The following is a 22,131-nucleotide window of genomic DNA, read 5'->3' as shown; positions in this document are numbered from 1 at the left end:
ATTGGGTTCATAAAATCTTCTCCTGAAAATATCTATCTAAAGGCCTGTTTGGCCAGATTTCCCAGAGCACAGAGTGTCCTGTCCTGAGCTCCTTTCAGGGAGTGTGAAGGTCAGGGATGGCAGAGGCTACTGACTTCATTCCTGGAGGACCAGATTGCGCGCGACATTCTTTTAGTTGTCACTGTAAACCAGAAGAGGAATAAAGCGGACATTTAGAAAACTACATGATTAGGATTTAAGTTGAATGAGCTTCATGATGTACAAACGTTGTACTTAATACTTTCCGTAGGTGGATGCTCACAGAGGCTGTGTGGTCCAGTCAAAGCCAGGACCTACATCCGATGAGTAGCATTTTCTCCTCTTTTCAGACAGGGCTTCACTAACCCTACTGGGGAAAAAGAGATGTAAGTCAAAATACACGTATAGAAGTTTAGAGTTGAAAGAGACCTTAGAACCAGGGGTTCTTCAGCCTGGCTGTACCTTAGAGGAGCTCCAAAAATATATTGGTGTCAGGGATCACTGGAGACATTCATTCGGTTGGCCTGGAATTGCAGGTAGAGGCAGGATGAGGGCTTGGGCCTCCTGACCGTGCCCGGTCTGTATTCCAGTGACCACAGCAGGCATAGCGTCCAGCCCCAGGGCCCTCTCCAGGTCTGTGTCGCTCAAGTCCCACAGTCCCTGCTCTTGACCTTCCAAACGGCATCACACTCCTGGGCAGGTGTGTGCGCAAGCCCACCATCCTCTCACACCTACTCTTGAATGGTGGAAATTGAGTAAAGGCACACTTAGACCTGTACTGAGGAGAAGACGGTCTCTCTTCACAAGTAATCAGGATGTGTTAGTCTTGCAAGCGGGTTAATTCATTCATTGTCTTTCTAATGAAAATGGTTGCACAGCCTAATATTCTTCCAGTCGGTCTGTGTGGCAGGATAGAAGCAGGGTGTTAGTTCTTTCTCTGAACTGCTCTCCAGTATCAGAGACCGAACCCTGATCTTCCCTCCCAGGCTCCTTTGTTACGCAGCAGGGCTGGGATAAAAGACTTTTCTTTCAGCTGTCCAGGGTGCCAGACAGAGGAAACTGGACCAGGGCTTTGTACACCCCCAGTGACTCAGAGAGCCTTTATCCTCGTCTGATGTTTACTCAACACCCGATACCTCCTGGGAATCTTTAAAATTGTCGCGGAAAGAAACCATTCTGCCTCGGGTGCCTATTTTTAGACTGTATATAAAGCCCACGTTGGATTTCTGCTCCCTTTCTCTCTCTCTCCGCTAAGCCTGCTGTTTGAATGGCAACGGGATCTTTTGTCTTTAAAAGTTCAGCACCTCTGGCTAGTTCCCCATCTGAACCCCAAAGCCCTGGAATGCTCTGGGGTATCTTTTCTTTCTTCATTCTGACCAAAACCGAAACCACAGGTGATGACCTTTACACCAGAGCAGTTGAAATAATACAACTGAGGGGAAGGAAGCTACTTCAAAACAATGAGCCTTGAGTTAAAATGAGTATGAGTTGGTCTGTCTTGATCAGCCCCGGCTGTATTGAACCTGTTCAGTGAGACTGGTTTGAGCTTTGGGCTCTTCGGTGGGCTGTCCAAGTTCAGGACAGGTCCATCCGATGGTTATGAGCTGAAGGAGTGTTGCCCGCCATATCAGTAAACAAAGGATGTTGTGATCATCGAGCCCTGGGCCACTGCAGCAGCCCTGACTGTGCACCCTGAGGGGATTCAGGATGGAGAAAAGCAGGATACTGGCCCTAAATAGTTAAGGTGCATGTCAAGGAATGATTTCAGTGAGTCCAGACTCTTGTATCTTCCCATACGTAAACATCTCAAGTTAAATTCACTAACTTTTTTCTTTAATTAACAGTAATCTTTTGATGTCCTCTGTGGTTTTTGTTGCAAAAACTCTTATATATATCCCAGCTCCCCCCTTACCTCTTCGGAGCAGTCCCTCAAGAGTCATGTGAGAGGCTGCCCCTCGGGCTTTTGTCCTCAGCAAAGTCCACCGAATAAAAAACATAATTCTCAACTTTTAGGCTGTGCATTATTTTTTAGTGGAGTTCGGTGATAAACTGTATACAAAACAGGATTAAGGTGTTGAGGGGGATCTTGATCGCATTCTCATCAGCCTGGGGTGATTTCCTCCTTGGCCAGGGGTTTTGGCTTTCTTTTTACGTGAAGGTCACTGTGTGACTTTCAAGGCAGTGATGATTCAGAGTGAAGCCCGCTACCCAAGGGCAGTGGTGGGGGCAGTTTTACATCCTCTCTCCTCTTTTTGCCTTTTCTTCCATTTTTTCCACCTCTTCCCCGTCCTTGCTTCCTTCTTCCCCATCTCCTTAGGGGGCCATACAGGAGAACTCAATATCTTTTGTATTTCCTATTGAATACAAATTTTATGATTCACGTTACTAAGTTTAAAGTAGACGAATTGAATATTTTATATGGAATTCTCTCTAAAAAAATCAAAACTTCAGTAAAACCAAACTGAGTGTTCCTTTAGGCAAAAAAAATTTAATTGTTTTTAAAAAAGGATATACGCATAGACATAGAAAAGACTGGAAAGGGTGCATAACAAAATCCCAACACCATATCAAGGTGGTTAAGATTATCTGTTATTTTTGCTTTTTTCATTTCCTAAATTTTCTTCTATAAATATATTAATGTTATCAAATACAGAGAAAGAAAAATGTGTGGGCCTGATGATCTAACTCACATACTTGAACTCATCCTGAGAGAATACTGAAGAATTTGTTATATCCTTATAGAGTTGAAGGATGTATGTTTATATATATCCAGAGGTTTAGCTATAAGGATGAAGCATTGTTTGTCATAATGAAAGAGTTAAAGCAACCTAAATTAATTATGGTAAATGTCTAAAATGGAATAGTATGAAGCCATTAAAAGTGATGTTGCCTGGAAATATTTACTCATATGGAAACATTTTATAACATTGAGGGGAAAAGTAAGTTGGATTGGTTTGTATCATTTGATTCCATCTCTTTTGTAAGAGATCTTACAGATATGCTCTACACATACGTAGAAATATAGAAGATCTAAAATATAAAAGATCTGTTAATAGTGTTCAGAGAACGGGATTCCTCTGTGTTTATTTTATTCCTTTGCGTGTGTGTGTGTAATTTTTCTGTAAAGAATCAATATAGCTGTCATGAAAATTGGGAAAGTTAATTTCAGTTTTAGAAAATTGCCTCTTTACCTGAGTGAGAACCTGTGGTTTAAACTCATAGTCAACCTTTTACCCCCATTGTTAAATCTATCTTCTTCTACCTTCAAGAGAATTAAAGCAGTGAGCTTAAATTGGCAGATGGATTCCCGAATGGATTATTGATAATTATAATGGCTGAGATTTTTAATTGCCATTTGTATCAATGAGTAGTTTTTTTCTTTTCTGTTGCGTTTGGGATTGTACAGGAGAGACAACAGTTCTGTTTATCAAACCTTACTGCACATTAGAAGCTTCATCGTAAATAATGAAGCTTGTTCAGAATGGTGTTACAATAAGTGAAGCTCTGAGCCTGCGGGCCTGGCCATGGTGCCTGTGATTTCAGAATTCAGAAGCTAGTTCTGTGTTTATTGAGGTTTTGCAGTTTAGTTGCCTGGACCAAGGCTGTCTCCAAGAAGGCTGGCTCCAAAGTAATTGGTAAATTACTGAAGAAGACATTGGCCGTGCTCCGTAGCAGCTTAAAATTTTACTGGTGCCGTGAGCTCATTACAAAACAATTACAGTAAGCTTGAGCTTCGTGCGTAAGCAGTGGAAAAGCTGTGCACAGGTGACATTTATTTCAGAAAAATAAGACCTGGATGGGCAGTGAGAGGCCGTCTGCAAGAAGCCCTTCCACCCTGGAAACCCCAGAGCCAGCACGGTACTCGGCACACGGTAGAGCTTGAAAAATTCTTGCCAAATGAACTGCTGACTTGGCTTTTCAAACCTGGGCTCCTGTGTACATAAGCCCGGATCATGTAACTGCAGGATGAGAAGGTGTTCCTTACATACAAGCATTTTGAGACTAAGATTAAATGAATGGTCCAGGATCACAGATGACTCCCGATTCTCAACACTGCTGACTGCGCGTCAGGTGCACCATTGATTCAGTACCAAGAGGAGAAAGTGGCAGGCACGTTCCTTGATGACTTTCCGGTCAGAGGCTTGCTGACTTGGGAAAGGTTAAGATGTTGAGTTGCCTTAAATAGAGCAGAGAAGGTCGTCGGTAGCATCACTAGGGCCGATTCTCAGGTCTCCTGACTCCCCCAGTTCAGTTTAATGATTCCGGTTAGTCCTCTGACAGTTGACCACCCGCTGTGCTGTCTTTTTTTTTTTTTTTTTCCTAGGCTGCCTTGATGGGCTTTGAAGTGTCCACCTGGGTCCTTTGTCCCCTGCCTGGCCCGATGCAAACCTCAGTGCTTTCTGCTCAGTTGGTTTGTGGGGATACAGCCCACAGGTGCTTGTATCTGTCTTCCACTGGAGTTCTGCCACCGTCTTTTCGTGCTGAAAGGTGCTGTGCTGGCAGCAGGAGAACACAGCAGCTTGGACCTCCAGAAACTAACCATCAGTTACTAATTTGAGCTCAGCCTGGCCCTTGAACGTGGACCATAGATTTCTAGATTGGGGGTCGGGGCCAGGGAGATCCTTTAGGCTATAGAGTTGTCTTTCTGCCTGCTTGCCTAATTTCTGATTGTTTCAAGGAATTGGCATCCAAGTCGGATATTGTCATGTTCCACTACGACATACCAGCCTGTGTGGCCTTGGCGGTGTGCTTGAGTTGTTTGCAGAGGTTTTTAAAGTAAAGGACCTAAGAAGAGAGCAAGGCCAGTGTGTGGGGTAGAGGGGGTTGGGCGCTCCCGTGTGGCCTGTATTTTTTTGATACAAGCTATTTCATGTATGAGCCACTTCACATACGAAAGTGTACATCTGATGGAAAGACAGAATGTACTAAACCTTACCGCTTTAAAAAATAAAATGTACCTCTTGAATGAGTCTAGTGTAAAACTGAACCAAATAGCAATCAGACACTTAATTTTATGGTCGTTGCAAATATCATCTTGGGGTAATATGGGTGAAGAGGGCAGGACGTTTTATGTAGGATAAAGTCCTGAAATTTCGTATGTTCTTTTGTTACTGAAAGAGGCATCTTCTTCTCTTATATGCCAAGCAGATGCTGCCACTACATGGAGAAAGATTTGCCAGCTGTGGTACAGCTGGTCACTCAGGCCTTTTCACAGCTGCCTGTAAAACCCACGTGTGTTGTCTTCCCCCTCAGTACTTGCTTAGAAATCGCTAGCAGCGTTGTAGAGCGTATCCCAGTGACGCCGCTTACCTGTGAACTTTCCCGTTTCTTCTGTCTCCGTGACCTTCACTTCCTCTGGCAAATTCTTCCCAAGGTTGTTTGCTGCTCTCGGGGCCCCCTGGACTTAGATGTATTTGCCCAAGATGGATGAAGGTTTTGGAGGCGTGAAGTGGTTAAGAGCATTTCAAGGCAGTGTCACCTGCTTGGTAGCTCTTTGTGTGTGACCTGATTTCCAGCATGTTCTGTCCTCCAGCTGCAGAGATCCTCTTCCGGGAACCCACCCACGTCTCGCTCACCGGTCAGGGCCATCTCTTCTTTGATCTGTCCTGGATCTTCAACTGGTCTGTTCACTTTGGTAGTAGAGGTGCCTTCCTCCTAATTTGTCATGAGAATTGGCTCTTGGCTGTTATGTTCTGGGGACACACTGGTGTTTTGCTTCTCTTTTTTCCACCTGAATCACTGGGTGTTGGATGCGGGAATGAGGTGGTAGTGAATGAGGAAGGTTGGGAAGATGATTCGGGTTGGCAAGAACAAAGGTGGTCCTAGAGCGGCCAAAGCAGCTGGGATTCAGATGGGCTGCCTCTTGGAGAATGGACTGGGGACGTGTGCGTCTCACAACTGCAGTGTGTACGAGCCACCACCAGAGGGTGATGGCGGCTTTTTGGCCCAGCGGGGCTCTGCACTCCCCCTCCCCCAAGGTCTCTGAAAGCATAGCCTTGAACAGGTGCTTCTGCCATTGTCTGTCGCTCAGATTAAAGAGTGGTCTTATAAGGAACCTGGGGGTTCCGTTTTGAGAAATAATTGCCTTTTTAAAGGGAACGTTAAAGAAAAAAAAGACCTTTGGGCTCAGTTAAGAGCCTATTCTTTTCCTAAATACTCTTTGCTCTCAAACGTGGGCATGCTCTTGGCCTTGAAGTGGGAAGTTAGAGGGAACTGGGGACAGAAACCTGCTCTAATGTGGGCTGCAACTTGGTGTCCCTGGCAGGATTGGGGCTGGGGGCCTATATGACCTATCTTTGACTGTTGCATGCAAAAGTGATTTTAAGATTGGCCCCCCTAACCTATTGGAGACATCGGTTTAAAATAGTAGGAGAAACATCATTTGCTGTTGGCCGTGCATTGGATCGGTTTTTCAACGCAGGGAAGGTGACGGGGTGTCTGGTTGATTTAGGACAGCCTTTTAGAACCTCTGCTGCTGAGGGCTGATCAGATACCTCACAGATCCAGGAAGGACATTTCAAGGCTCCATTTCTATAGATGAGGAAGCCAGAGGTGCGTTAGGCCAGGAACTTGCCCAGTGTCCCCCAGCTAGTAAGGTGGTAGAGGTGGAATCCAAAGTTAGTTTTGTCTGATGAAAACATATGCTCATTCCGTATATATAATGACAGTGGAGCCATTATTTAAACAGTAGTAACCAGAAGGGTTTCTTCTCTCTTGGAATGCCCTTCCTTTCAACATTGGCATGAACATTTGGGGCGGGGAGGAAATGCCATTAATTTTCAGGAAGGGACATTCTGTGTGCCTTGGGGTTCCAGAGGTTCCAGGGTCACCTGTGAGTTGGCTCTTAAAGTTCCTGTTTTGCTGCGGGGGCAGCGTCGTAGGGTGCGGCTTGAATTGTTTCTGGCATTGCTTGAACCCACCAAGTTCCCCCTCTAGTCTCTACTTCTGCTGCCTCGGATGAGCCGCTTCTATCTCCCCCGCATCTGAATCTGCTGCCCATTTGAGCGAGGCGGCGGTGGCAGCAGCTCCCAGACCAGACCGGCTGCAGCACGGCACTGGCACCGACCGGTACAGCTCTGGGGCGTCTGGGGTGGGCGGCTCTCAGCAGGGCCCTACCTGGGCGGTAGTTGCCGCAGAGCCATCCCCTCGCCCCTCCCTCAGACGCGGCACCTCCTGTTCCAGGCTGTTGATCACCTGTCGACAGGGGGACCGGGCTGAGTCCAGGATTTCTCCTCGCTGCTGCTGTTGTCAGGGGAAACCAACAGCCATCTGCATCTAGACCAGCCTCGCTCTATCCCTCTCCCCTTTAAAGTGAGGTCATCCTGCCTGGCATCTGGTAAGTGCCACAAAGGATTCTGTTTTCCTTGGTTAACATCAAGAAAATGTTCTCTTATAATAGATCCATTAGCTTTAATCTAAGTGTGCCAGGATTTGGGGAATTGTTTGATCCTTCTTTCCTTGCCTCTCTCTCTCTCTCTCTCTCTCTCTCTCTCTCTCTCTTTCTCTCTCTCTCTCTCTCTCTTCCTCCCTTCCTCCCTCCCTCCCTCCCTTCCTTCTTTTTCTCTCTCTTTCTGTTTCTTTCACTCTTTTTCTCTTTCCCACTCTCTCTTTCTCTGTTTCTTTTTCTTTCACTCTTTTTCTCTTTCTCTCTCTGTCTCTCATGTCCATTAAACATTTTTCTGCATGATTCAGAAATCAAAATAGAGTGAAAAATTATTTATGTTTAACCTGTGTCATCTTGTTTGAAACCTATTTTCTTTTCAGTGCGCTGAAAAATTATTATACAGCTACTGCGCTGGTGCCTCCCTCCCCCGTCACCCCTTTATGAATAACTTACTGCGTTTGTCATCACTGTGTTCCTGAAATGTCAAAAATAGATGCAGTGGAAGGGATCTGTCAAGCAGAGTTTGGAAATTTGGTACAAAACCCCAGGTGAAATGAGGACAGATCTTTTATTTAAAAACATTTTTTTAGACTTCATTGTGTATCAAGTTCAATTTAAAGCATAGCGAATGCAGTCAGCGAGGTCGAGGTAGGACAGGTGTCCGCCTCTTTATTGGTTTAGATTTACCTCCTGGGATACAGTCACCTTCCTTGTTTATTTTATAACCTTCACAGGAAGTGCTTGAGGATGTCACATGACTCCTAACTTTAGTTTTCACTTGTGTTCAGAGATTACATGCTTTTGCTCTTATATGGATACTCCATTATGAACTTTAAAAAATTGTAGATGAGGTGCTTGACGATTAGATCCTTGTTCATTGTCTTTTCCCCACGTTCCTCAACCTCCAGGCATAGAAACTTGTATTCCCTTTAAGAGAAAAGAAAAGCAGCCCTTACATTTTCTAGGCTCTGAGTTAAAGAGTACTCGGGTTTAACGTCATTAAAAGAAATGAATCTCCGGGAACCTATTGTCTTTCCATTTGAGGTTAATCTCACTAACAGGAATTAGTGTGGTTATACATTTTTACACTTCAGTCACAAATAAGGCTCTGCGGCGAACACGTAATTGCATTATGTAATACCGGAATGGAAAACCAGAGCAGTGGTTGCTCTTTTAGGGTGAGTCCATCCATAAACGACGAGAAACTCGGGCTGCCTCAGACAAAGGATGAGCGAGGAGCTGGTGCTGATTGTTGAGTCATGAAAGGAGGAAGGAGCATGTACAGAAGCTTGAGGCATGTCGGAAAGAACACTTGTCAGAAATCTGCACTTGAACTTCTGACCCTGTTTGTTTGATGGTAACTTCTTGTTGTACCTGAGAGTTGAGTGGCATTGGGTCCCTGGATGTGGGAGAGGCAGCACAGCCACTCTAATCGAGAGGGACCTGCCATCCTTTTGATGTGGGACTGGCAACTCTAGAGTCAAAACCATCACCTTAAAAGGAGATGTTTCCCTGGAGAAATGGGAAATCACAGACACAGACCCCGCAGACTTCACCTGTTTATACTTCCTCACCTGTACTCTCCCTTGAATGTGAGGGGACAGTTGCACCTCATGAGGGGTAAGAAAACAGGAAGTAAACCCTAGAGAATGAGCTGCGGCTCTGGATGGAGAACAGTGGTGGAAGAAAAGCAAGAAATGCCCCCCTCCCTCCTGAGACGCCCCCGTTTGTCTCTGCCCCTCCCGTGCTATCGCGGTGCCCTTCTGAAATGACCCAAACCGGGTGTTTGACAACAAGAGGCTGTAACTTTATCTAAAAGAATTTTTGCAACTTGTGTGAACTCTCATCCCTGCCAAGGGGCCCGGGCGCCTGGTTAATGATCTTTAATGTGAATGATTCTGTGCCATGATTAGCATTTAGCTTGGTTAGTGCCCCACGGGCTGAACTCTGTGGTCGTTCTGTGTGACTGAGTCTCTGCCCGCCGTCTGCCCACCTGGGGGAGCTGGGCACAGCCGGTTCTCCCTTGATGTGTGCTCTTTCCATGGGGGTGGGGACTTGGTGGGAGCCAGAAGAGGTGGGACCAAAGATCTTCAGCAGAAGGATCAGCTGCAGAGCGCCCTGCGTGACGGAGGACTCCCGGCTGGCTCTCAGGCTCTGGGATCCAGAGCTGACCTTGTGAGCCTTTCCAAGGAGCCTGCTTTAGGGACTTGTGTCCAGGTGGTGGTGATGTTGGGTGATCAGCATCTCCCAGCCGCAGATGTTGACTGCCTGGGTCCCTTTAAAGTCACCTTGGCAACTATCTGTGCTTCCCAGCTTCTTTCTGTTAAGACACCCGTTGGCATCCTTCCATGAAGGAAGGAGGCATTTGGATGCAGTTTACAGGGTGGATAGAGTTAGCCCTTTTCTTCTGACCTAAATAGGTTGTGGAGGTGACTTCTACATGGTCACACTGATACCTACAGAAAGAGAAGAAATCAGCTTTCATAATCAGAAAAATGAGAAATGACCTTTTTTATTATAAGAAACAACTTTTAAAACCAGTTATTATAAATCCAGTGACAGCAACCCGCAATCTCTCAGGTTTCCCTTAAGAACTTACTCATCCAGTTCCACTGTTGCTTATAAAATATTCCTCTCCAGCCCACCCCTAAATTAAGCAGTGACATAAAAAAAAAAAAACCTCGACACTTTTGCTGAAAGCATTTATAAGGAAAGCACCTACTCCCATTAGATCTTTCTTCTCTCCCTGGCCTTAATTTTCTTCTAGGGAGTGGGGTGTGTTCTAATTGCTGGTGGCAAAATGATCCTTGGGCAGCGTGTCGCCGTGGTCCTCGGAGGCAGAATGTGGGTGGGTTGGGTGGCGCCCAGTGGTCATGAGTTGTCCTTTTTGGCCTCCTTCCGAGACCAACTTCTGCCTTGTGCTTGGCTGGTCTGGCTGCTGGTTGTAGAATCTGATGTTTACTTTAGAATCCTGGGATGGAGAGGGTGAAGAATGATCTCTAACCCTTGTTTCTAGGGAATTATCAAATCCTTTTGTTTTTTTTTTTTTGGTTTTAAAAATACTAACTCGTAACAGTTGAGGGGAAAAAAACATAATTTTGCCTCTTTGGTCATCCATAGTGATAATATTTTCTGAGACAAATACTGGTTTATATGGTCTAATAAAAGATTTTTTAGAAGCCATTTAATCCACATTGAAGTCTTACATTGCTATTGAAATAATATTACATTTATTTATTTATATGTATCATGAATTGCTTCAAGGCACTGCTTCTCAACCAGGGTTGATTTGGCCTCCTCCCACCCAGGGGACATTGGGCAGTGTTTTGGAGACTTTTTTTTTTTTGCGGAACGCGGGCCTCTCACTGTTGTGGCCTCTCCTGTTGCGGAGCACAGGCTCCAGACGCGCAGGCTCAGCGGCCGTGTCTCACGGGCCCAGCCGCTCCACGGCATGTGGGATCTTCCCGGACCAGGGCACGAACCCGTGTCCCCTGCATCGGCAGGCGGACTCTCAACCACTGCGCCACCAGGGAAGCCCTGGAGACATTTTTGACTGTCCTTGAATGAGGACAGGCCAGGGATGCTGCTCAGCCTTCTGCAGTGCACAGGACAGCCCTTTACTACAAACAGGTATCCAGCCAGCCTCAGTAGTGGCAAGGCTGTCCAACCTTGCTTTAAGGAATGTGCAAAATGAGAAATGCCATGGAAAATCTGAGAGCTCTGAGGAGCCTTATTCATAAAGAGTAAACGTTTGATTTTTGCGAAAAGTGCTCAGTTGGGCCAGGTTGAATTAACAAATTGGTGGAGCATGTGGATTATATAACATAGCAGTGATGTAGTACATTTCTTTCAAGTTCAGATTATTGGCCAGTGTCTTATTTTAACATAATTTATTTAGTAGTTGCTTGGTAGTTTGCTAATATGAACGACCTGAATGGAGGGTTAGTTTTCATTGTCAGGCAGGAAAAGCGCTCTCCATTTGTGGTGGAAATCACTCCATGGCAGCTGGTGGGAGGACCCTGTTGTGGTCATGTTGTCTGAGTCCCTCTGTGGCCAGAGATGGTATAGGGATATCCCTGGCATTGACCTCGCTGTAGAGACTGAAATAAGAAAGGATTGTGGAATTTTAGATACAGAAGGGGATCTTAAGAGTCAGTTTAGTCTAACACCTTGTATTTCGAGATAAACTCTAGCCCAGAAAGATTAACTTCCCTTTTCGAATCACTCTGATGTGGTTTCTCCCTCAATTCAGTTCTTGGGGAAAATTTTGCCTGTTTATTGAATTCACTTTCCATTAGTCATGTGTTCATTTTCGGCACCTTTTGTTGTCATCCTGCCTTTGCTCTTTGAAAACTTCAAGGTTAACTTTTTATGTGTTTACTTCTTGATGCCTTAATTAGATTAAACTAACCTTAGGAATGGGACAATGGCTTACTCACTCAGAGAAGTGTTTTGTAAGTTTCAGTCCCCAAGAAGCTATTTGTTGTCCTGAGTTATATGACACCCAGCTTAGCGCGACTGAACCAGTCTTAGTACCTAGAACTCACTTTCAGGTTGGTGTTTTTCATATAACAACTCACTTTTCATACATGGAAGCTCATTATGTATTTGATGAATGTAGGTTCTCTTAAGATGGTGGTTACTGTAGCTATAGATCAGGATTGGTCTGTCGAAGAGCTGAGTCTTGATGGTGATTTCATCCAATATTTGCATTTTTCTTGGGCTTAGCATGCCTTGAGAAGCATCATTTTAGTCTTTTATGCTTGTATTTATTATATTTGCTTAACTAGCCTTCCTATGGTTGAATTTTAAATTGAAAGAAAACCAAAATTGCATCCTGGAACAGGAAAAGGACATTAGGGAAAAACAGGACATTATGGAATAAAGTATGGACTTTCATGATGATATATTAACCTTGATTCATTAATTATGACAGATGTACCAGGCTAATGTAACCTGTTAATAATGGGAGAAACCAGATATGGGATATGTGGGAACTCTGTGTACTATCTTTGCAATAATTCTGTAAGTAAAACATTCTAAGGTTAAAAGTTTATCTTTAAAAAAATTGCTGTCATTTTATTAAAGGATAAAGTAGTAAATTTTATTGTTTCATTTTTCTTTGGGATAGACTGCTGCTACAAAGTTGAATTCCTTGTTTGCCTCTTAGCTTTTTGCTTAGGATAGCCATGAAGTGCCCCTTTCCAAAATGTGCCCACATCAGTTTGAGCAACTTTTCAAACCATATCATGTGATTTTAATTTGCCGGCCGTTGCACTGACTCATTTCTAGGTGGTATATTTAAAAGACTAGACAGAATTTTCAGGTTAAAAAATTGCATCAACAGAAAGTGTATTTGTAGGTGCCAATTGAATTACTATTGGCTGGGAATGCTACCAGCAATGTGCTTTAGTTGGACAGTGGGACGTGTCCTCTTTTTTTTGCTGGGCCTCCAAAGGCATCTGGGTGACAGATGTCCCTGTCTCATTGCAGCCTCGTGGAACTCAATGCCTCTAAAACTGGAATAAGGAATCATGGGTTCATCAAGCCATTAAATATATATGTGGGTCTATTGTAGTTGATAAGTCACTAAAAATGTTATTTTCGTGTTAAAACCAACATGGGTATATTGTGGAGTAAATAAAAATTAGAATGAATTTTTAAAGTTCTGCCTGAAATTGGTGGCAGCGTCCTCAGGCCCTCAGGTGGTAGCCACCACCCCACTGCTCTGTTGTATGGGTGCTGGGGACAGTCCAGAAAGCACTGGATGTGGAGATAGACAGACTTGACTTTGAATCGGTTTGAGGCGATTGCTCAGCTATAAGTGGGCATAATTGTCATCCTGCAATTTTGTTGTGAAAACAGAATGAGATAAGATACATTTGCATAAAGTAAGATCTGTACAGATGCTGAATATGTTACTTTATACAATAGTAAGAGGCAGCCTCCCTCTGCACTTGTAGGTAGAGGTCATATTAAGAACGTTGGCATTCACTTCGGTGGACAAAGGTTGGCTTTGGTGCCAGCCCGTGCTCTCTCTCGTTCTTGTTTGGTGTGCATGTGTTAATAATGTTGGATAAAGAAGGTTACTTAGAAGGTTGATTTTTAAAAGATTATTCAAACATATACAATAATGGAGAAAATTACATGATGGCAAACAGCATAATGAAATCCTATCACCCAACTTCAACAGTTATTAACACTTTGCCATTTTTATTGCTATGGAATGCAGTTTAATATTTCTTTGCAATTCTTTTAACCTTAGCATTATATCCCATTAGGGATGTAAGATTAAAAACATGTTTCAAAGGCAAGTAAAATAATATTTCTCTGTATGATTGCACCACCAACTTGATACATTGTTGGTTTTATATGTTCCGCTTTGTCTTTTTCTAAGTTTAATTTTCTTTTCTAATTGACTGAGTCATAACTATAATATTAGTTGTATTAAGTCAGCCTTCCATCCCTATCCCCCTACAGGTAACCATTTTTTGTTAGATTTGGGGTTGTCCCTCCATTGTCCTTTCTGCAAATGTAAGCAAATGTATGAGTATATTTTGTATTCCTTATTACTCAGAAAGTAGCAGAATATATATACTGTTCTGAACCCGAATTATTTATTTTTTAACTTAGAACTGTATCCTAGAGCTCACTCAGTATATAGAGAACTTCCTGTGTTTTTCCCAGCTGTGTTAGTACGCCCTCATATGGATATACCAGAGCTTATTCAGTCAGTCCCCTACTGATGGACATTCGGGTTGTTCCTAGACTTGTCCATTGTTTTGCAATAAATAGCCTTGTGTGCACGTCATTTTGTATTTTTGTCTACACATTCCAGTAGGGACAAGGGGATAAGACGAAAGAGGCAAGTACATCAATTCCTTCTCTTGTCTTGTAGAAGGATAGCTCCTCAATAGCCCTTCATTCCCTCCAGCTCTGGCCTCCCCTTTGATACCAGATTTAACAGGTGAAGCTCTTCAGGCTATAAACCTCCCTTCCTGCTCCAAGTTTTTGAAGCTAGAAAGAGACCTTGGGGACGGGCCCATCTTCCTTGTGTTAACAGATGAAGAACCAGAGACCCAGAAAGCAAGGGGAGAGCTTTGAGCCCAGTTCTCCTGTGCCCCCCTCTCCTCCTCTCTGCCCTCCATTGGCCAGGCTGTCCTTGAAGGCAGTGTTACTCAAAGCTTGGTCCACGGACCGGCAGCATCACTGGGGAGCTTGCTAGAGATGCAGAATCTCGGGCCTTGCCCCAGATGTACTGAATCAGAGTCTACTTTTAATGGGATTCCCAGATGACTAACAGTCAAGTTTGAGAATGCTGATGTGGTAGCTGCCTTCAGACACAGCTGTGGTTTATCAACAGGGATGGTACAGGTCATTTCCAACAAGTAGACTCACCCCCTCCTCCTGATGCACCCCTCCCGTCTGCCTGTCCCTGCCCTACACTGACCCCCCCCCCGCCCGCCCCCTATAAGGGGTTCAGCATTGATCTCTTCAGGGGCGGGGTCTTTTCTGGTTCTTCAGCTTCCATTTCCCCTTCACATGCAACCTTTGTTCTGGATTTACCTCTGTTCTCTCAGCTCCTCATGTCAGGAAACTGCTCTTTTGTTTCAGGACTCTGTTCATGCTAGTTTGTGTATTTATTGAGTTTCGTGTACATCTGCTCACCACTGCTGTTAAGGGCTTTAAAATGCTTGCTGTTGTGTAAGAGTTCCATTATTTGTATTGTTATTGTTACCATTATTAGTTCCATTTGTTCACTTTACTACTGCTGTGGGGTGTGTGTATCTATATCCATACCTATAACTATAACTGATACTTGGCCTCAATGCATACTTGATACACTTAATTGGAAATTACTCCTTAAATTATCCACAAACTGAGTTGGCAGCTACAGTGACTACAAGTGGTGAAATCATTGTCTGAATAAAAACAAGATCCTCCTACTGTGGGATTCACTATTTCCAGTCTCTCTTACGTTTGAGTTTTGGAAGGTCAGTTTTTGGAAAGTGGAAGTAATAATTTATCTAGATTCAGTGCTGAGGTTTAGTACACCGGAGGAAAGATTTTAGTATAATAATACGCAGTGTTGGTAAATGTACAAGAATAAGTAATTTTTTTTTAAAGGCAGCTTTTTATACTAAGAAACAGATGATCTTTTTTTCTAAACTATGTCAGCTGCACTCAAATTAGTAAATGTTAAAATAACTATGACTGGTAAAAACATTTTTCAAATTCTTTTTACTTTTTATATAATTAAATGAAATTCTCCATTTAGTAGTTGATCTCTCAGATAAATTAAGTCTTGCCAGACTGTCTGAGGAGATAGTGAATCAGACCCTAAAATCTTGTAGCATTTGAAAAATAACAACCATGTACTGCAGTTTATAAGGGCATAATTCAAGAAAATTTTTCAGTATTTTAAAATTTGTACTAGTAAATTGGATCCTGGTTTAGGTGAATCCAGTTCAAGTCAGCTGCTGTGAAAAAAAAGTCGTTGCTTCTAGTCACAGATGATAACCAGTGTCAAAGAATGACTTTTAATTTTTAAAAAAATTTCACCTTTTTTGAATTCAAAGGCCTAGGTGACCTTATTAACATCTGCACTCCACTTTTTAGGTACTAGTACATTTATGAAATAGTTCAGGATGATTCATTTTTTTCACAAGCGTTTTTTTGCTTTTGGTGTGACAGGTGATTATCTGGAATACAAAGAGGATTAAGTCCTTTGACTTCTAGATACTTAGACTAATAGAAACCTTAAAATCTTCACTGGGCAAGGTATCTTGGGATCACTCCAGCCAAGTAAATGAATAGGCATCTAAATAGATGAAAGTTACTCTTGTTACAATATTTGACATTATGTTGACTGACAGGTTGTGATGTATGAGAATTGCATGTTTCTGAGCTTTAGCTAGTGTTTTGAAAATTAGGTTAAGAATTTCCATAATGTTGATAGCATTAAACATTCATCACATAAAAGATTTCGTGAGTATTGTACATCTTTGTGAGAGTCAGTTATGTAAAATTTGAAGAAGGTACTAAAACACTGGAAAGGAGATCAAATTCAAATAGTTTGTGAGATGAAATGAAACTCTCCAACTGTAAACTCTGACAGAGTACAATGAAGAAAGAAAAGAAAAAATAGATTAAAAGATAAAAAGTAGGAAAGAGAGGAACTCAACATTATATCAAGTAGAGTGTGTATCAGATGCAAATATCCAATAGCCTGTGAGCTCTTCGATATGTTTGGGTTGAGAGTTAAACTATTTGAATACGTATTATCTTATGAGTAATCTCAAGATATTCTAAGATGATCTAAGATCCAGTATAGTGAGTAATGTAGACTCAATGGTAGGTATCCTCATTCACTACGACCCATTTGTGCTTTCTGCTAGTTAGATCATTAGTCCTCTTTAATTGCTGGTGAACTAAGGTGGTTTTATGGCCACCAGCATCTAGCTAGTACTTAAAACACTGAGCTAACTAACCCTTCTGGTAATCTGTTATGTTCACAAATGGCCAGAGGAATAACAGAGATTAAAGAAAGATAAATACAGTCATCTGGCAAAGATATTTGGCCTTTCTCAAAACGATGGAAGTCATATGTAGGAGAAGTGTTTTGGGGAAAAATATTTGAAAGTTTGTTTTATCGTCATAAGTAGCTTTGGGTTATTTTGCCTAGAAGGAGGGGTGTGTGTAAGAGAGGAACGGGGAGAGAAGGAAAGGAGCAGCTGCTACAGGCACTGTGGCATTTGTCAGCTGGGAGAAGGAAACGAGATGATTAAGTTAATTGGTGTCGAATAAGAATAGAAAACAACGTGGGAAGTAAAATGTTGAAATTTCAGGGCTTTGCGTTAGTCATTAGTTGAAGACTTAGAAGAAAATAATGGAAACCACCAGTAATTAAGAAAAGAAAGAAAATTATTGCAAAAAAAGGTCCCATATCCTTTTCCTGGTGTTCAGGTAGAATGTAGTTCTGGTCCAGCCCAATTCCCCTCTCACCTCTTTTCCACTCTGTCCTTGGCAGGTTGAACAGCCTGCGTTCCCTGTGTACGTCCTGAGTTTCTTTTCCTCTGTGCCATTCTTCAGGCTACGCCCCAGGTCCTCCCCCTCCCGTGTGTCTGAGCCCAGCTCACCTGGTGAGCCCCAGTTCCTATACCAACTTCTTCTGTATGAAGAATTATGAGGAATTCTCTTCATTACTCATAATTGAAATAGGGCGATTCTCACAGGAATCAATCATGCTCCCCTATGCACTGAGTATGGGATTCCTTGAAACTTGGAGCATAAGCGTGGTTAGTTGAGTTTGGTGAAATCAGTTTAAAGGTTACACCAAGTTTTCCACTTGGACAGACCCTCCTGTCTTCAGACCTCAGTCCTTAGAGGAGGGGATGAATCCATCTCTGCCTGACGGAGTAATTCGAGAGTAGAGAGCTGGTGCTACGGTTTAAGATTTGTGGGAGAAATAATACCAAAAAGTGGAGAGAGGACAGTGAGAGCAGAGGCAAGGGGACAGGCTATACGTATACACTGAGGTGACAGCAGAACTGCTGGCTAGTCTGGAGGCGTTACGGGTGTATATGTTTGTGGGGAGGCCTGGGGGTGGGGGGTCCATCTCTCCTTGGCCTCATTAGGCACGCAGAGCAGCACTAACAAGCCTGCAGGAAGCAATCACGTTCCCACCTGGGCACCTCGCACATCATCACCGCCGTCCCCATTGATGGGATGGGAGGATGGGGCGACCCTCAAATACAGTCCTCCCACCCCTCCCTGCCCAAGAAAAAGCCCCTCCAAGTGCCTTGCTTCCCTCTTGCCCTCTGCCCTATGAAAATACACTCTAGTTCTGCTGTCTCCTCTCTTCTTTTTAAGCCTTAGCATGTAATTGTTTGCTAAGAATAGAAACAGAAGTATTTCCGCCAGAAAGTGAATTTTAAGTACTTCAAAAGATAATACGAGAATATCTGGAAATTCCAACACGCTCAGTCAGATTATTCCTTGACCATGACAAGGAGCTGGTTGCCATTGAACTTGGCAAACACAGATTACTCCATTTCCTTTTGACCCATGGAAACCAGAATGCCGTGCAGAAAAGAGCCGGCCAACCAAAGACCTCATTTTAAAGATTTTTTTCTGGAGAACTGAAGACAATTGCTTGTTTATAGCCAGTACTGGGCCTTAAATATGAACCTATGACTGATAGCTCTGGAGTAGTATCCCCTCCTGAAGGATGGGTTAAGGCAGGCAGGGTTATGTGCACACAGGACAGGTATGTAGACTTGATAGCTTAGGGCCCGGCCCCCAAGACCTCCTGCACTTTTTTTTTTTTTTTTTTGCGGTACGCGGGCCTCTCACTGTTGTGGCCTCTCCTGTTGCGGAGCACAGGCTCCGGACGCGCAGGCTCAGAAGCCATGGCTCACGGGCCCAGCCGCTCCGCGGCATGTGGGATCCTCCCGGACCGGGGCACGAACCCGTGTCCCCTGCATCGGCAGGCGGACTCTCAACCACTGTGCCACCAGGGAAGCCCTCCTGCACTTTTTATTTATTTGTTTGTTTGTTTATGGCTGTGTCGGGTCTTCATTGCTGTGCATGGGCTTTCTCTAGTTGTGGCGAGTGAGCTTCTCATTGTGGTGGCTTCTCTTGTTGTGGAGCACAGGCTCTAGGCACACGGGCTTCAGTAGTTGTGGCACGTGGGCTCAGCAGGTACGGCTCGCGGGCTCTAGAGCGCAGGCTCAGTAGTTGTGGCGCACGGGCTTAGTTGCTCTGCGACAAGTGGGATCTTCCCAGACCAGGGATCGAACCCGTGTGCCCTGCATTGGCAGGGGGATTCTTAACCACTGCGCCACCAGGGAAGTCCCTACTGCACCTTTTTAACACATCTGAGACTTAGTAGCAGGGGTTCCCATGCCAACCCCCCTGTAATATTCTCAGGGACCCAGGCACACCCTTGCCTTTGCCTCTGTACTCATACAGGCACTGGTGTCTCGACATCTGGCTGTTGATCAGGATATGCAGATCGCTTAGACAGGTTGTTGTATGAGGTGAAATTGTGGTCCGTTCCCCGAAAGCAGTGCATAGGGAAGGGATGTATTATTTCCTCACTGGTTTCAGAGACCCTGGGGAACATTAAATGGTTCCTATTATCAAAGAGTTCCTGTTATAATGGGGTTTTAATAGTAGCGTTTTATTTACTGGGATTCACTGGGGAAAACATCTAGGAACAAAGAAAAAAATTAAACAGAGAACATGTTAAAAATTTCTTTTGGGTTTTGGTCCTTACCAGGACTTAGGGGTAGCAACCCAAATAGAAGTATTTGCTTTAACCAACAGATAAATTATTAGCACATTGGTCGTTGACACGAGTCAGAGCTTCTAAAATTTGTTCCCATAAGTAGGTTGAGCCTTCTTCTCTGCCTGTTGTCCTAGGGTCTAAAAATGGAAACATGAGTCCAGACTCTTTCCAGAACATAAAAATAATTTTGAATTAGTAGAGCATAAATGAACGTGGTTTTATTTGAGTGTCATCTTCAAGTTCCCCCAGCCATGTTGGGACCTTGTAAGTCTTCTAAAGTTCCCTGTAGTGACGATTAAGGAAATGGTAGCTGCTTTGCTTCTGGCCTCAGACAGTTTTCTAATTAGGTCAGAGCCGCTCACCCTGGGATAAGCAGACACTTTTTCTGTCCCTTCGGCATTGATTTTTAAGAGTTGCTGTCTGAAGCAGTCACGCAGACAGTTTGCTTCTTACATTGCTGAACCTGGGCACAGAGTGGGTTCTGAATAATTAGTTCTGATCACCTGAGAGTTTTGTATCAACCTGTCCTGAAGATGCAGCTCAAATGTGTTAGGCCGCATTCTTGCATTACTTAAGTTCACTATCATGACAGATCTTTGTTGCTTCAGGATCTTGTGGTGCCCTAGATTTGGAACATTGTTCTGACTACAGATAGAAGTTTTAGTATTAGGCTAAATGTATACTGACTGAAACGTTTATTCTGGTCGTAATTTTTTTTTAAAAAACCTGTATATGAATCAAATCACTTTCCCCAAAATGTGAAATGCAGGGTGAAAACCTGCCAGTAAGGGAGATGATAGAATTTTGTTTAAGCTTTGCCTCTGTTAAGGAAATGGTGATGACGCTTCCTCCTCCTTCACTGGTTTATTAACCCTCTGCTCGTCAGATGTCAGCGAGTGGATTAATTCCATTGCCTGCTTGTATTGTGGCTCCTAAAATTTTCATCTTAGCTATTTTTATTTCTTGTTCTTCATGAATGTTCTAAATATTGTAGGAACATATCACCTAGAAAGGGAAAGCTACCTTCATTATTAAAGAAGATGAAAAATAAAAGAATATGCATCATAGGAAATTTGGGGGGAAAAAAATCCCAACTAAAAAAACAAAAATGAAGAACTAGGAAGGGAGAATTAAGAGGTGACAAAGATAAAAGTTAGAATTAATAAAAGAGAAGATAAGATTTTAAAGGATAAGTAAATCCAGTAGCTGCTTATTTGAAAGGACCAATACACTAAACTCCCATCATCCTAACTGAGGTAAAGGGAAGGCAAAAATAGCTAACAGACATGAGAAGGGAGACACAGGAGGGATTAATTAACTGTGCAGGAAAACGCTACATGTAGCCCTCTGGAAACACATTTGAAAACGTCGAGTTGACTTCTCAGTAAAATACAAATTACCAGAATTGATTCAAGAAGCATGGAAAATGTGAAAAGACCAATTAATAAAGAAGAGGTAGGAAACGTGGTTAAAATTACTATTGAAAAAGGCACTAGGATTCCATGGGTTTCGAGCTGAGTTTTATTTGACCTTTAAAAAATAGAAAATGTTACAGACCAATATTTATGAAAGCAAATGCAAAAATTCAAAGTAACTTATTAACAAATAGACTCAATAGTTTATTCCAATAATGCTAGTGTGATTAAGTGTTAAGGACGCTTATCACCATCATCCACTTCTGTACCCCAGCATTTTAAAGGAGAGAGTTTATGACCAGGTCAGTAGAGGCTGAAGAGCCATTTGATAATTTAAGCAGCCATTCCTAATATATTATAACCTAAAAAACCAATAGGAAGGGCTTCCCTGGTGGCACAATGGTTAAGAATCCGCCTGCCAATGCAGGGGACATGGGTTCGAGCCCTGGTCCGGGAAAATCCAAAATGCTGCGGAGCAACTAAGCCCGTGCATAGCAACGAAGACCCAACGCAGCCAAAAATAAACAAACAAATAAATAAAACCAATAGGAATAAAAATAAATTACTTAAAGGCTATTTATTACCCCCCCCAAAACCAACCAACAATAAATATTTTCTAAAAGGCAAAAAGCACTATTTCAATTAAAATTAGGAATTATAAAAGGATGTCTGCTTTTACAATTATTTGACATTGTCTTAGAGGTTCTAGTAAATGTTGTAAGACAGTGAAATGTTTGCATGTCTAGAAAATGCAAGAGCCTATGGTGGGAAAAAAATCTAAAGTCAATTGGAAAAATTGTCATGGTAGCTGGATAAAAACAAGTCTCTAAAATTGATCGTTTCTCTGTTTTGAAAACAAGCACCTGGAAATGGAAGTTAAACCTCTCTTTTCTCAATAGCAGCAAATAACCTGGGAAGAAGTTGACCAAGAATGGTGCCTATATCCTTTTCAGTGAAGGATTTGAAATAAAAATATATACCATATATACATCAGTTATCCCCAAATTAATACATTTATTGCC

The 22,131-nt window shown here is 43.0% G+C and overlaps 1 protein-coding gene across 5 annotated transcripts in view; it reads left to right on the top strand.

Moving 5' to 3' along the window:
* NEDD4L (NEDD4 like E3 ubiquitin protein ligase) overlaps positions 1–22,131 on the top strand; it is a 338,971-nt gene that overhangs the window by 125,017 nt on the left and 191,823 nt on the right. Inside the window, exon 1 of one of the 5 annotated variants that reach the window (XM_032654297.1) lies at positions 6,929–7,354. The exons of 3 other annotated variants lie outside the window; for them this stretch is intronic. The gene's annotated coding sequence lies outside the window, so the exon portion shown is untranslated. Of the gene's footprint in view, positions 1–6,928; positions 7,355–22,131 lie in introns of those variants that run through there. One more of the 5 variants, XM_032654299.1, reaches the window with a different exon arrangement.

Source organism: Phocoena sinus, chromosome 14 (assembly GCF_008692025.1).
Source record: "Phocoena sinus isolate mPhoSin1 chromosome 14, mPhoSin1.pri, whole genome shotgun sequence".
In the NCBI taxonomy this organism is placed as follows: domain Eukaryota; kingdom Metazoa; phylum Chordata; class Mammalia; order Artiodactyla; family Phocoenidae; genus Phocoena; species Phocoena sinus.
Note: the sequence above shows the minus strand (reverse complement) of the source record. Positions and strands in the feature narration are given on the sequence as shown.